The sequence below is a fragment of the Mustela erminea genome, chromosome 15, assembly GCF_009829155.1.
Source record: "Mustela erminea isolate mMusErm1 chromosome 15, mMusErm1.Pri, whole genome shotgun sequence".
Lineage (NCBI taxonomy): Eukaryota > Metazoa > Chordata > Mammalia > Carnivora > Mustelidae > Mustela > Mustela erminea.
Genome location: NC_045628.1, coordinates 46,355,597 through 46,368,171, shown reverse-complemented (window position 1 = coordinate 46,368,171; position 12,575 = coordinate 46,355,597). Strand labels below are relative to the sequence as shown.

The 12,575-nt window shown below is 38.1% G+C and overlaps 1 protein-coding gene across 5 annotated transcripts in view; it reads right to left on the bottom strand.

The window, feature by feature from the left end:
* The window catches only part of DIAPH3 (diaphanous related formin 3), a 499,882-nt gene that overhangs the window by 10,583 nt on the left and 476,724 nt on the right, over positions 1–12,575 (bottom strand). The window lies entirely within an intron of this gene.

Below are 12,575 nucleotides of genomic sequence, written 5' to 3'. Positions count from 1 at the left end.
AGGCTTAGCTTTAAAAAAAAAAAATTTTTTTTTTAATGAGATCCTTAAATTCCAAAAAGTTGAGCATACCACCTTCCAGCATACCTGTTGAGTTTGTGTCTAAGAACTATGGTTACAGAACATATAAATATCTACAAAAATAGCAAATTCTTACTAATGGCAACCAAGATCGTTCATCTAAAAAGTGCACTCAAAATCAAGAATTCCTGAATTAAATGGAATGGGGTATGTTCTAAAAGGTTTCAAGATTCCAAATTAACTCCACTAAAAAATTTATAGCAAAAGGATCATGAAAAACTAAAGACATAAGAGGTGCCTAAAATAAAGGATGATAACACTGACAGGACTCCTACTGCTGTACCTTCCACTACCTGAGTACTCACATTGTAACTCTGAACTGCCTTTTCCACTCTGAAGAGACTATCAAACAGTTACCTTTACGATAAAACCACCAAAAGTTATGGGTGATCCTTCTCAGGTATCTCTCACTCCTTGGTCAAAACTTGAAAAAAGGGCCATAATGATGGAAATTTCTTAAAGGTAGGATCTCCTAAAGTATTCTGAAGAATTTAGTCATTACTGGGGCCTCTGACCCCAATCTGTCATATCCTTATCAGCTTGTACAAATGATGGTGGGACCCCATGAAGCTCAAGAACGGATGTGGGAAGCAAAATGGTTTTTCAGCATGGTTCCCTCATGGACCAATAAAATCTCATGAAATAGCAACTAACCTTTTACAAGTCATTCCTAGGGTCTTCTGAGCCTGCAAGGATTGGTTTGTTACTCAAACACAAAAGCTAAATCTGTGGCCAACTTTATAGCTTGTCTGGAAGCTATCTTTCCTACAGCATTCCAGATTCCATACAATAAACATCACCCAAACTGCTCTTGTTGCCTTAGTAGTAAATACATTATCTCCTAAGTGGTTTGATAAAAAGGCAGAACCAGGATCGGAGATCACCGGTGTGTCTGAACTCACATCCATAGCTGAATATTGTGTAAGGTACTTGGAACACAATTGCAGACAAAAGTCTACCGAGTGACCTTACAGCTAAAACAGATCCAAGGTCACCTGAGATAACCCCTGGCTGCCCACACCACTCTCTAGTCATCCACCATTAGAATGATAGCCCAAGAGTCAATGTTACATTTGTAATCAACTGGGACACTGGAAAAAGAAGTGCACTCAAAGGTCCTATGCAAATTCTTAACATCAGCTCGAATTAAATAGCTCTTTGGTCAGAAGCTGAAAATCGGAGTCTGATGGGAATACTTCTAAGTCTTTCTCCCCTTAGCTAAAATAGAACTATGTAACCAGAAGGCAAGAAAAACTTTCTAGCACCTTCATAAAAGGATTTATGAGTGGATCAGCCTACTACGTTAAGTTGCAACGCAATTTCTTGAGGAATTAAAAGCAACTGTCCTTACCTTACGAATCTTTATAAAACCAGAGAAGTAGCTCCAGAAAAAATTTAAAGCCCACCTATTCTATCAATCCCCAGACCTCCTCAATTTATCTTGAAAGGATTGTAAATGTTGTAAAATTTGGTCCTAGTTAACAAAAGTCAAGCTCAGAGGAACTTGCATTCCTTCCCTGTGTCTTTGAGATCTACTAGATCCCTCCAGGAATTCTTACCTATGTCATCGCTTTAAAATATCAACTTCAGGAATATGAGTGGCTACAGATGGTGGCTGTAGGAAGACCCTGAATTCACCTCTTCCATGAGCACACCAAATCTACACCTCTTTATAGAACAATTCCTCCTGAAGAATGGAGGGCTGAGTGAAGTTTCTGCACAACAAAAGAGCTCAGATAGAAAATGAAAGAGAGATGGAGACAAAGGACCTGTGCAGGTTCATATGCTATGGGACACAGGGGAAAAAAAAAAAGGCACCATAGTTTAAGAAAGTCACTAGCATATAAAGGAACCAGCCCTAGAGCCACTCCCTAGAGCAGAGCTGCTGGAACTCTCTCTAGGTCAGAGGGGCTGGCAAGTGCCACTGTTTATGTTCCTCCTCCACCTTGAGAGTGCAGATGGGAGCAGAGTCCAGGCTCGATAACCAGACTGCCACCTTTGGGAGCCCTGGGCACCTAGCCCATAGCAGCCCTAGACGGCATGGTTTAAAAGAGCTAGAATATAAAGGATCTAACCCTGGAACTTGGCCAAATAGCACGAGAGCTCTCCAGGATGAATGGGCTGTGAAGTGGTACATTTTCCATTTCCCCTTCACATTTATAGTATGGACAGCCAGGGTTCAGGCACCCTAGCCGGCCTACCACCTCAGTGAACCCTGGGTCCCACAGCCCACACTAGACCCAGCCACGCCATTCCCTGGCAACCCAATATGGCACACACTGGGAAACCCCTAATCAGTGCTCACTACAGCTTCAGCCCTCTCACCAAGATGACATAGGTACAAAATACCCTGAAACACTCTAGACCCTTACTCTGGTTCCAGACAATTTGCCTGGGCACCTTCAGCACAGAGCACCTTGGGAGATCCTGGCCTGTGTACTTCTGGGCTCCAACTGCCACCTGGGAAGAATGGGCCCTTGGCCTTTACATGCCTCAACTTTAGCCACTCTACCAGGGTGCACCCTGAACGGAGGGCCCTGAGATACCTCGGTTTGTACTCACTTCAGCTTTAGCTGTCCTGCCAGGGCACCCTCCAAGGAGAGAGCCCCGAAACTGCACTGGCATGCCCAGTTCAGTTATGGTCATCCCACCAGGGCAGCCCTAGCACAGAGGGCCCCGGGAACCCCAGCCCATGACAACTCAAGCTCCGGCCAGCCAAAGTCACCAAATAAACACAGTCTATACAGGGAATGACCACACATAAGATTATTTCTTCAAGTTTAGAAGTAGCTTTTCTGCCTAATTCATAGAAATAAACACAGAAAGTCAAGCAAAATGAGACAGAGGCATATGCTCCAAACAAGACTAAGACAAGTATAAGAAAAGGTAAATAAAATGAAAATAAGCAATCAACCTGATAAAGAATTCAAAGAATGATCATAAAGATGCTCACCAGACTTGAGAAAAGAGGAATGAATTCAGAGAAAACTTCAACAAAGTGGTAGAGAACCAGTTGGAGATAGAGCATATAACAAATGAAATAAAGAATACAAATGAAGGAATCAGCAGTAGATTGGAGGATATGGAAAAACAGATCAGCAATCCCTATGACAGGGTAATGGAAAGCACCCAAGCTGAATAGCAAAAACAAAAAAATTCAAAAATGAGGATTAAAAGGATAGGTTAAGGGATCTCTTGGACAAGATCAAATAAACAAATGTATTAGAGGGGTCCTAGGACATGAAGAGAAAAAGGGCCAGAAAATTATTTGAAGAAATAATAGCTGAAAAGTTCCCTAGCAGAGGGAAGGAAACAGACATCCATTTTTAGGAATCAAAGAGAGTTCCAAACAAGATGAACTCAAGGAGGTCCACACTACAACACAAAATTAAAATGTGAAAGCTTAAAGGTTGAGAATTTTTTTTTTAAAGATTTTACTTATTTATTTGTCAGAGACAGAGGGAGAGAGAGCGAGTGAGCACAGGCAGACAGAGAGGCAGGCAGAGGCAGAGGGAGAAGCAGGCTCCCTGCCAAGCAAGGAGCCCAATGCGGGACTTGATCCCAGGACCCTGGGATCATGACCCAAGCTGAAGGCAGCTGCTTAACCAACTGAGCCACCCAGGCATCCCCAAGGTTGAGAATTTTAAAAGAAGCAAGAAGGAAGCAACTAGTTATGTACAAGGAAATCCCATAAAACTATCAGCTGATTTTTCAGCAGAAATTTTGCAGGCTAGAAGAGAGTGGCATAATATATACCAAGTGATGAAAGGAAAAAACCTACATCCAAAACCATCTGTATGGCACAGTTATCATTCAGAATTGGAGGAGAGAGATAAACAGTTTCCCAGATAAATATTAAAGGCAACAAAAGTGGCCTTACAAAAAATGTTAAGAGGACTTCTTTAATGTAAAACCAAAGGTCATAATTAGAGGAAAATTATGAAAGGAAAAAAATTTCATGAGTAAAAGCAAATATACAGAAAAGGTAGTAGAGCATTTACTTATAAAGATAGCATAAAGATTCAAAGACAAAGGCAATAAACCAATTATATGTAAACAATTGGTAAAAGGAACTTGCAGAATAAAAAAACATAAAACATGACAACATATACATAAAACAATTTGTTCAAACTTAAATGACCATCAGTATAATGTAGACTCCTATACACTTAGGATGTTATATATGAACCTTATGGCAATGACAAACCAAAAACCTGTAACAGCTACACAAAAAATAAAAAGGAATCCAAGCATATTACAGAAAGTCATCAACCATAAGGAAAGAATGTTAAAAAAAAAAAGAAGAAGAAGAAGAAGAAGTACAAAGCAACCAGAAAATAATTAACAAAATGGCAATAAGTACATACTGACCAAATTAGTTGTAAATGGTCTAAATGTTCCAATAAAAATACATAGCATGGTGGAGTGGAAAATACCAAGACCCATTTATGTACTGTCTACAAAAGACTCACTTCAGGCCTGAAGATATATTTAGATGGAAAGTGAGAAAAAGGATATTTCATGCAAATAGAAAGAGTGGGAAAAAAAAGCTACAATAGTAATAATTAGAAAAAATAGACTTTAAAACAAAAACTGCAGTAAGGGACCCAAAAAAAAAAAAAAAAGGTTTTACATAATGACAAAGAGATCCATCCAACAAGAGAATATAACAGTTGCTTAACTATCCATGCATCCAACATTGGAGCATCTAAATATATAAAGCAAATATTAACAGACATAAAGGGAGAGATTGACAGTGGTACAATAAATATGAGGAGACTTTAAAACCCCACTTACATCAATGGATAGATCATACACGGAGAAAGTCAAAGCACATGGAACATTCTCCAGGATAGATCATGTTAGGCCATACAACAAATCTCAATAAACTCAAGAAGACTGAAATCCTATTAAGCATCTTTTCCAACCACAGTGGTACGAAACTAGCATTCAATTAGAAAGAAAAAAAAAAAGGGAAAAATGGCAGGCTAAATAATATACTACTAAACAACCTAAAAGTCAATGAAGAAATCAAAGAGGAAATAAAAATAAACGGAGACCAATAAAAATGAAAGCATAATGCTTCAAAATCTTTAAGACACAGCAAAAATGGTTCTAGGAGGGAAATATATACAGCCCTATCTCAAGAAATAAGAAAAAGCTCAAATAAACAATCTCACCCTTGCACCTAAAGGAATTCAAAAAAGAATAAAATGATGCAGAAAAACCCTATAACAACATTCATCCTCTGCTGATGATATAAACTTTCAACAAAGTGGGCTTAAAGGGAACATACCTTAACATAATAAAGACCATATATGACAAATACACAGCTACCATCATATTCAATGATGAGAAACAGAGATTTTCTTCTAAGATCAGGAATGAGATAGGAGGTCCAGTCCACTCTCACTATTTCTATTGGTGGAAATAAAATAAAAGTCCTAGCCACAGCAATCAGACAAAAAAAAAAGAAATAAAATGATCCAAATTGGTAAGGAAAAAGTAAAATTGTTTCTATTTCTAAATGACATGATAGTATACAAGGACAACTCTAAAGACTCCAACCAAATACTATTAGGATAAATCCAATAAGTTGCAGAATACAAGCTTAACATACAGAAATCTGTTGTTTTTATACACTAATAATAAAGTAGGAAAAAGAGAAATTAACAATTCTACTCACAATTGCACCAAAAATAAAATACATAGGAATAAACTTAACGAAGGAGGTGAAAGACCTATATACTCTGAATACTATAAAATACTGATGAAAGAAATTGAAGATGGGGCGTCAGGGTGGCTCAGTCGGTTAAGCATCTGGCTCTTGGTTTCTTTCGGCTTAGGTCATGATCTCAGGTCCTGCATAGAGGCTCAACCTGTGTTGAGCCCACAACCCCACCAAAATCTTTCCCTGCTCAAGCACACTCTCTTTCTCTCCAAAATAAATAAATAAAATCTTCAGGAAAAAAAGAAATAAATTGAACATGACACAAATGGGAAAAATACCATGTTCATGGATTGGAAAAATTATTATTAAAATGTCCATGCTTTCTAAAGCAATGTACATATTCAAAGTAATCTCTATGAAAATGTCAATAGCATTTTTCACAGAACTGGAGCAAATCATCATAAAATTTGTATAGCTCCATGAGAGACCCCATATAGTCAAATCAATCTTAAGAAGAACAAAGCTGGAGGTATCACAATCCTGGATTTCAAGATATACTATAAAGCTATAATAATCAAAATAATATGACACTGACATAGAAATGGGCACATAGATCAATGGAACAGAATAGAAAGCCCAGAAATAAACTCATGCATACATGGTTTAATCCACCACAAAAGAGGCAAGAATATATAGTGGTGAAAAGAGTCTTTTCAGTAAATGGCATTGAGAAAACTGAACAGCTACATGCAAAAGAATGAAACTGGACCACTTTCTTATGTCCTACACAAAAATAAAAACTAAGAATAAATTAAAGACCTAAATGAGAGACCTGAAATCACAATACTCCCAGAAAAAAATATGGACAATAATCCCTTGGACATCAGCCTGAGCAATATTTATCTAAATACATCTCCTCAGGCAAGGGAAATAAAAGCAAACATAAACTACTGGGACTAAACCAAAATAAAAACTTTTGCACAGCAAAGGAAACCATCAACAAAATGGTAAGGCAACCTACTGAATGGGTGAAATACTTGTAAATGATATATCCAGTAAGAGGTTATTATAGAAAATATATAGAACTTAACACTAAAAAAACTCCAAATAATCTGATTAAAAAATCGGTAGAGGATCTGAATAGACATTTTTCAAAAGAAAATATACAGGGGCGCCTGGGTGGCTCAGTGGGTTGGGCCTCGGCCTTCGGCTCAGGTCATGATCTCACAGTCCTGTGTCGGTGCCCGAGCGGCTTGTAGCGTATGCGCGGTGATGCTTTTGGGCTCCGCCGTGCCCGCTCGTTGCCTCGGCCGCCGCTGCCTCAAGCCATTGCCGCCGCCAGGTGGCGACGATGCGGAGCTGCTCCGGCTGGGCCCGTGGGGGCCTCGGGCGCCGCATGACTTTTTCCGTGCCCGAAAGTAAACACGCCATTAAGATGGCGGCTGGATGCGAGCCAGTAGGCGGAACTTAAGATTTTGTATCTATGTGGCTGCGAGTGATTGGTTGTGCAACCTTGGTATATATAGACATGCGCGGGCGGGGGAGAGGGGGAGATCCCAACAGCTACCCAGAAATAAAGCTTGCTTTGCTGAGGTCTCCTGGTCGTTCTTGCTGGCGAGAGCGACAGTCCTGGAATCGAGCCTCGCGTCGGGGTCTTTGCTCGGCAGGGAGCCTGCTTCCCTTCCTCTCTCTCTCTCTGCCTGCCTCTCTGCCTACTTGTGATCTCTCACTCTGTCCAATAAATAAATAAAATATTTAAAAAAAGAAAGAAAATATACAGACATGTTCAACATCACTAATTATCAGGGAAATGCAAATCAAAACCACACTGACATATCACTTCATACCAAAACCAAGAAATAGCAAGTATTGGCAAGGAGGTGCACTGTTGGTGAGGATACAAATTGGTATTGCCATGTGGAAAGTAATTTGGGTTCCTCAAAAAATAAAAAATAGAAATACCATACAATCCAGTAATTTCACTATGGGGTTTTTAGCCAAAGAAAACAAAAATACTAATTCAAAAAGCTATGCATCCCTATGTTTATTGCAGCATTATATGCAATAGCCAAGATATGGAAACAAATTGTGCTCACTGATAGAAGAATAAATAGATAAATAAATAAATAAATATCTATATCATATATAGATAAATAGATAAATAAATAGATAAAGATGTAGTTTATATGTAAAATAGAATATTACTCAGCCATTAATAAAAGAGAGAGAGGGAGAGAGAGATCTTGACATTTGAAGAAACACAGATGGACCTGGAGTGTATTATGCTAAGTGAAATGAGTCAGAGAAAGACAAATATCATATGATTTTACTAATATGTAGACTCTAGACAGCAAATGAATGAACAAACAAAAAAAGCATTACCAGACCGGGGCACCTGGGTGGCTCAGTGGGTTAAGCCACTGCCTTCGGTTTGGGTCATGATCTCAGGGTCCTGGGATCGAATCCCGCATCGGGCTCTCTGCTCAGCAGGGAGCCTGCTTCCCTCTCTCTCTGCCTGCCTCTCTGTCTACTTGTGATCTCTCTCTGTCAAATAAATAAATAAAATCTTTAAAAAAAAAGCATTACCAGACCTATACATACAGAGAACAAAAGTAGGCAGAGGGGATGGAGTGGGGAGATGGGCAAAATGGGCTAAAGGAAGTGGAAGGTACAGACTTCTAGTTACAGAATGAATAGGTCACAGGGATAAAAGGCACAGCATGGGAATATATAGTTAATGATATTAGAATATTGCTGCATGGTGACAGGTGGTAACTTATGATGAGCACAGCATAACCTACAGAGCTGTCAAATCATAGTTGAATAGCTAAAACTAATGTCAGATTGTATGTTAACTATTCCTCAATAAAAATAAAATACCAACTTCAAGGAGGAAAATACCATAGAAAAAAAAAACGAAAACAAAAACAAAAGGAGACAGGGTTATTTTAAAACTTGGGCAAATGAAAAACCTTGCACCTTTCTCACAAATTAAAAGGCTTTTGCCATCTAAGCAGATGACCTCAAAATATTCTATCTGCCAGAAACATAATTTGGATTCAACATCTTTTATAATTAATGATTATAAATGGAAGATATAAGGTCTCTGTGTCTGTCTTTATGTTTGTTTCTCTATGTATGTACTATAGAGATGTGGTATTTTCTACCTCTGGATAGTGTTAATAAAAGTAATTTTTATAAGAGAGCTCTACGTAATTGTCTTTAAGAGAATGAATAACTCATATGCATTAAGGACTCCTAAAACTCTCAGAAATATAGTAGAAAATAACCCAAATGCTTTTTAAAATTAATATTATTTTCTCATTTATTTATTTGAGAGAAAGAGTGAACAAGAGAGAGCACAAGTCAGGGGAGGGGTAGAGGGCAAGAAAGGAAAAGACTGCTCACTGAGCAGGGAGCCCCATGTGGGACTCCGTCCCAGGACCCTCAGATCATGACATGAGCCGAAGGCAGATGTTTAACTGACTGAGCCACCCAGGTGCCCTAACCCAGATGCTTTTTAAGATCATGTGATCTGAGATAATATCTGGTAAACAGAAGCTAGTTGAAATTTGTTGGAGTCATTAAAATAGATATGTCCTGGGGCGTCTGGGTGGCTCAGTGGGTTAAGGCCTCTGCCTTCGGCTCAGGTCATGATCTCAGGGTCCTGGGATCGAGCCCCGCATCGGGCTGTCTGCTCCGCGGAGAGCCTGCTTCCTCCTCTCTCTCTCTCTCTGCCTGCCTCTCTGCCTACTTGTGATCTCTGTCTGTCAAATAAATAAATAAAATCTTAAAAAAAAAATAGATATGTCCTTAGAATTATAAGCATTAAAATTAATGCAGACATATATAACCATATATAACTTTATTCTACTTGAGTTTATTGTTAAATTGGGTCATGTTATCTCTGTTACAAAATTTCTTAGCAAGAAAGAGCAAGAGATGATGGTTGAGTTTGTCTCAAGAAATTTTTGTGGGTAATTTAAACATAATTATTCAGAACAGTGAATTAGACATAAGAGGGGGGAAAAGGTTTTAGGTCAACTTTTTAAATAGTGTCCCCAAATCTTTTTTGGAGCCTGAAAGCTTAAAGTCTACTAAGTTAATTTAAATGATGAATAGACATTAAATTACCGACATTATTTCTGAAGCAGATTAAGTACTGAAACAATTACTGAATGCAGGTTTATCCACTTTTGGCTTCCTTTTACAGAGGAACTAAAGATATTTGATATATTAGTAAGCATGTTGTGTGTGCCACACTGAAGAAAGCATATGTTTCTACAAATTAAAAAATATTATTTGTAATTTGTGAAGCTACAGAATGCTCGTGTAAAAGTTCACAATTGCTTATTTCTTTATTTTCACTAAAAATTACAGTTTTTAGTGTTAAAAATACCAATATATGTAATTAAAGCTGCTAGAAATATAAGGGAAATATCTCCATATGTAAGAAAAGTAGGATATGTGTTTTTAGTAAAGGAAGGTCTGAAAAATGGAGATGTACTTTTGTTAAGGAAAAAAGTAATTTGTCCTAAAGTAAGACTGGTTATTTCAGAAGTGAAAGAGTAAGAAAAAAAGAACAAAATTGTAGGCTTGAATCTTGGGAAAGGAATTTTATGGTAGTTAAGCTGGCTAAGATGCGAATAAGTTAAATTAAAAAGATGAGTTTTAATATCAAAAGTACACTGGTGCAAAATTACAATTGGCTTTCTCTGTTAAAAGGACAAAGTTTTTCTGGACTTTGGGTCTGCTTTTATTAATGGATTGTGAAAGTTTCTTTAACTTTTACGTAATCTGCATTGGAAACAAAGACTTTGCACCTTAAGGCAAAAATTTACTATGCTTCATATTAAACTTTATCTTTGGGTCTTTGATTACTTAAGAAAAACCGAGGCTTCTAAATTCCTAAAGTCTTCTAAGTTCCTATGTCCCGCTACAATATTATCATAATTGCACTTACCATTTTAAAATGTGTGTCACAGAAATAACCAGATTTCCTTGTCAGTTTCGTTATAATCAACTCTCATCACATCTTTTACAATGGGAATTTTTCAAGTATTTTGTCATTTGCAGACAGTTATTGTTTTACTCAGATGCTTTTGCAAAAGTGTTCCTGCAAAAGTGCATTGTCTTCAAGGAGATTCATATAAAGCCTTTTGACCAGTTTCTGATACCTTTAAGATCATAAAAATTGAGCTGGGTAAGAAATTCCAGAAAGAATAGAAAAACCAGATTCAAGTGGAACAAGTAATTAATACACAGGACTGAATGAACTAAGGAAGATGATTGTAATTCTTTATGATGTTTTGTTTGAAACATTTCTGGTTCTTTAATGTTTTGCTTTATCAAATTTAAGGAAATCTTAAGTGAGCTATGACTTAGAGCAATTTATTAAAGTATACTTTTAAAGATTTTTTTAAAAAATTCATTTGAGAGAGAATGTGCACGCCAGCGGGTGAGCACATGAGCAGGGGGGAGGGGCAGAAGAAAGGGAGAGAGAGAAAATCTCTCAAGCCAACTCTGTGCTGAGTGCAAGCCCCACGGGAGGCTCAGTCTCGGGACCCTGAGGTCATAACCTGAGCCAAAATCAAGAATTGGACACCTCATCGACTGAGCCACCCAGGCACGCCTAAAGTTTATCTTTCTAAATGAAGAGTGAACATTTACTTTTTCTTGGATTCATCCAGAATTTGAAAACTCTTGAATATTCTCTACATGACAATATAACTGGTTATTTGCGTAAATTCAGTAAGAATCCTTCTCTTCATAACAGGACACAGCTGGAAAGCATTGGTTATACCTCCAGTGCTTTGACTGGAATACCACATTTTAGAAAAATGTGTACAGACTGAGATATGACCAGACAGCTTTGAGGAAATGCCTGGAAAGATCAACCTGGTATCTTGCTTTGAGGGTTCCCAGCAGCCTTACCAGGTAAATAAAAATGGTCACTGCCTGGCAGGCCCAGGAACCTGAGGATTTTTTTAGGGAACTTGAGAGGCATTCGAAGTACAAATTTTGTAGGTAAAATCTAATAGCTTTTAAGAGGTCAATCTGAGATTCCTTATGAAACGTTCCATCAACACAGTCTTTAATAAAAGTTTATATGGCCAATCACTATTCCTGCTCCACTTAAGTAAATAATCAGACCAAGTCTAATGCAAACAAGCCACTTTTACTATGATTATCTCTGGTTAAAAAAAAAGGGGGGGGATCATTGTAGAGAGAAAAATTACGTTTGTACCTTTGCAGATAATTCTAATCCTGTTGTCTTTGACGTTTTGTTTTACACCTGTAAACTAAGACTAGATCCTGAATTCTTGTTTCCTCACATATCTGGCTATGACTCAAAATTAATGTTTCCAATTTTCTCTCACCCTTCTGATGTGGAATAATTAAGAACAAATACTGTCCTTGAATCTCCTTGGAAGGGATTATACCAGATCCCCCTCACAACCTACATGGCAGCCAAACTTCAGGGACTTGAACTTCAGATACACATCTCACAGCCAAGGCAGGCTCCACCTGACATATAGGCCCGTGCGGAGGCTGGCAAACTCTGAATCAAACTGATGAGGAAGAGCAGTAGCTCACATTGAGGTAGACGGCTTCCACCAAAGATGCCAGATCAATACTTCTTACTTTAATAGAAAACACTTCTTTCCTCTTTCTTTCCTTTACCCTGGCAATGGCCTTGAAAGATAATTCTATCACCCACACTTCCCAGGCCGTTGCTGAGAAGAAGTAACTTTCCAGACTGCTGGATTTGTCCTCAAAAACTCCAATCTGTCTATAATACTAAAAACATTAAGAGTGCCACCTT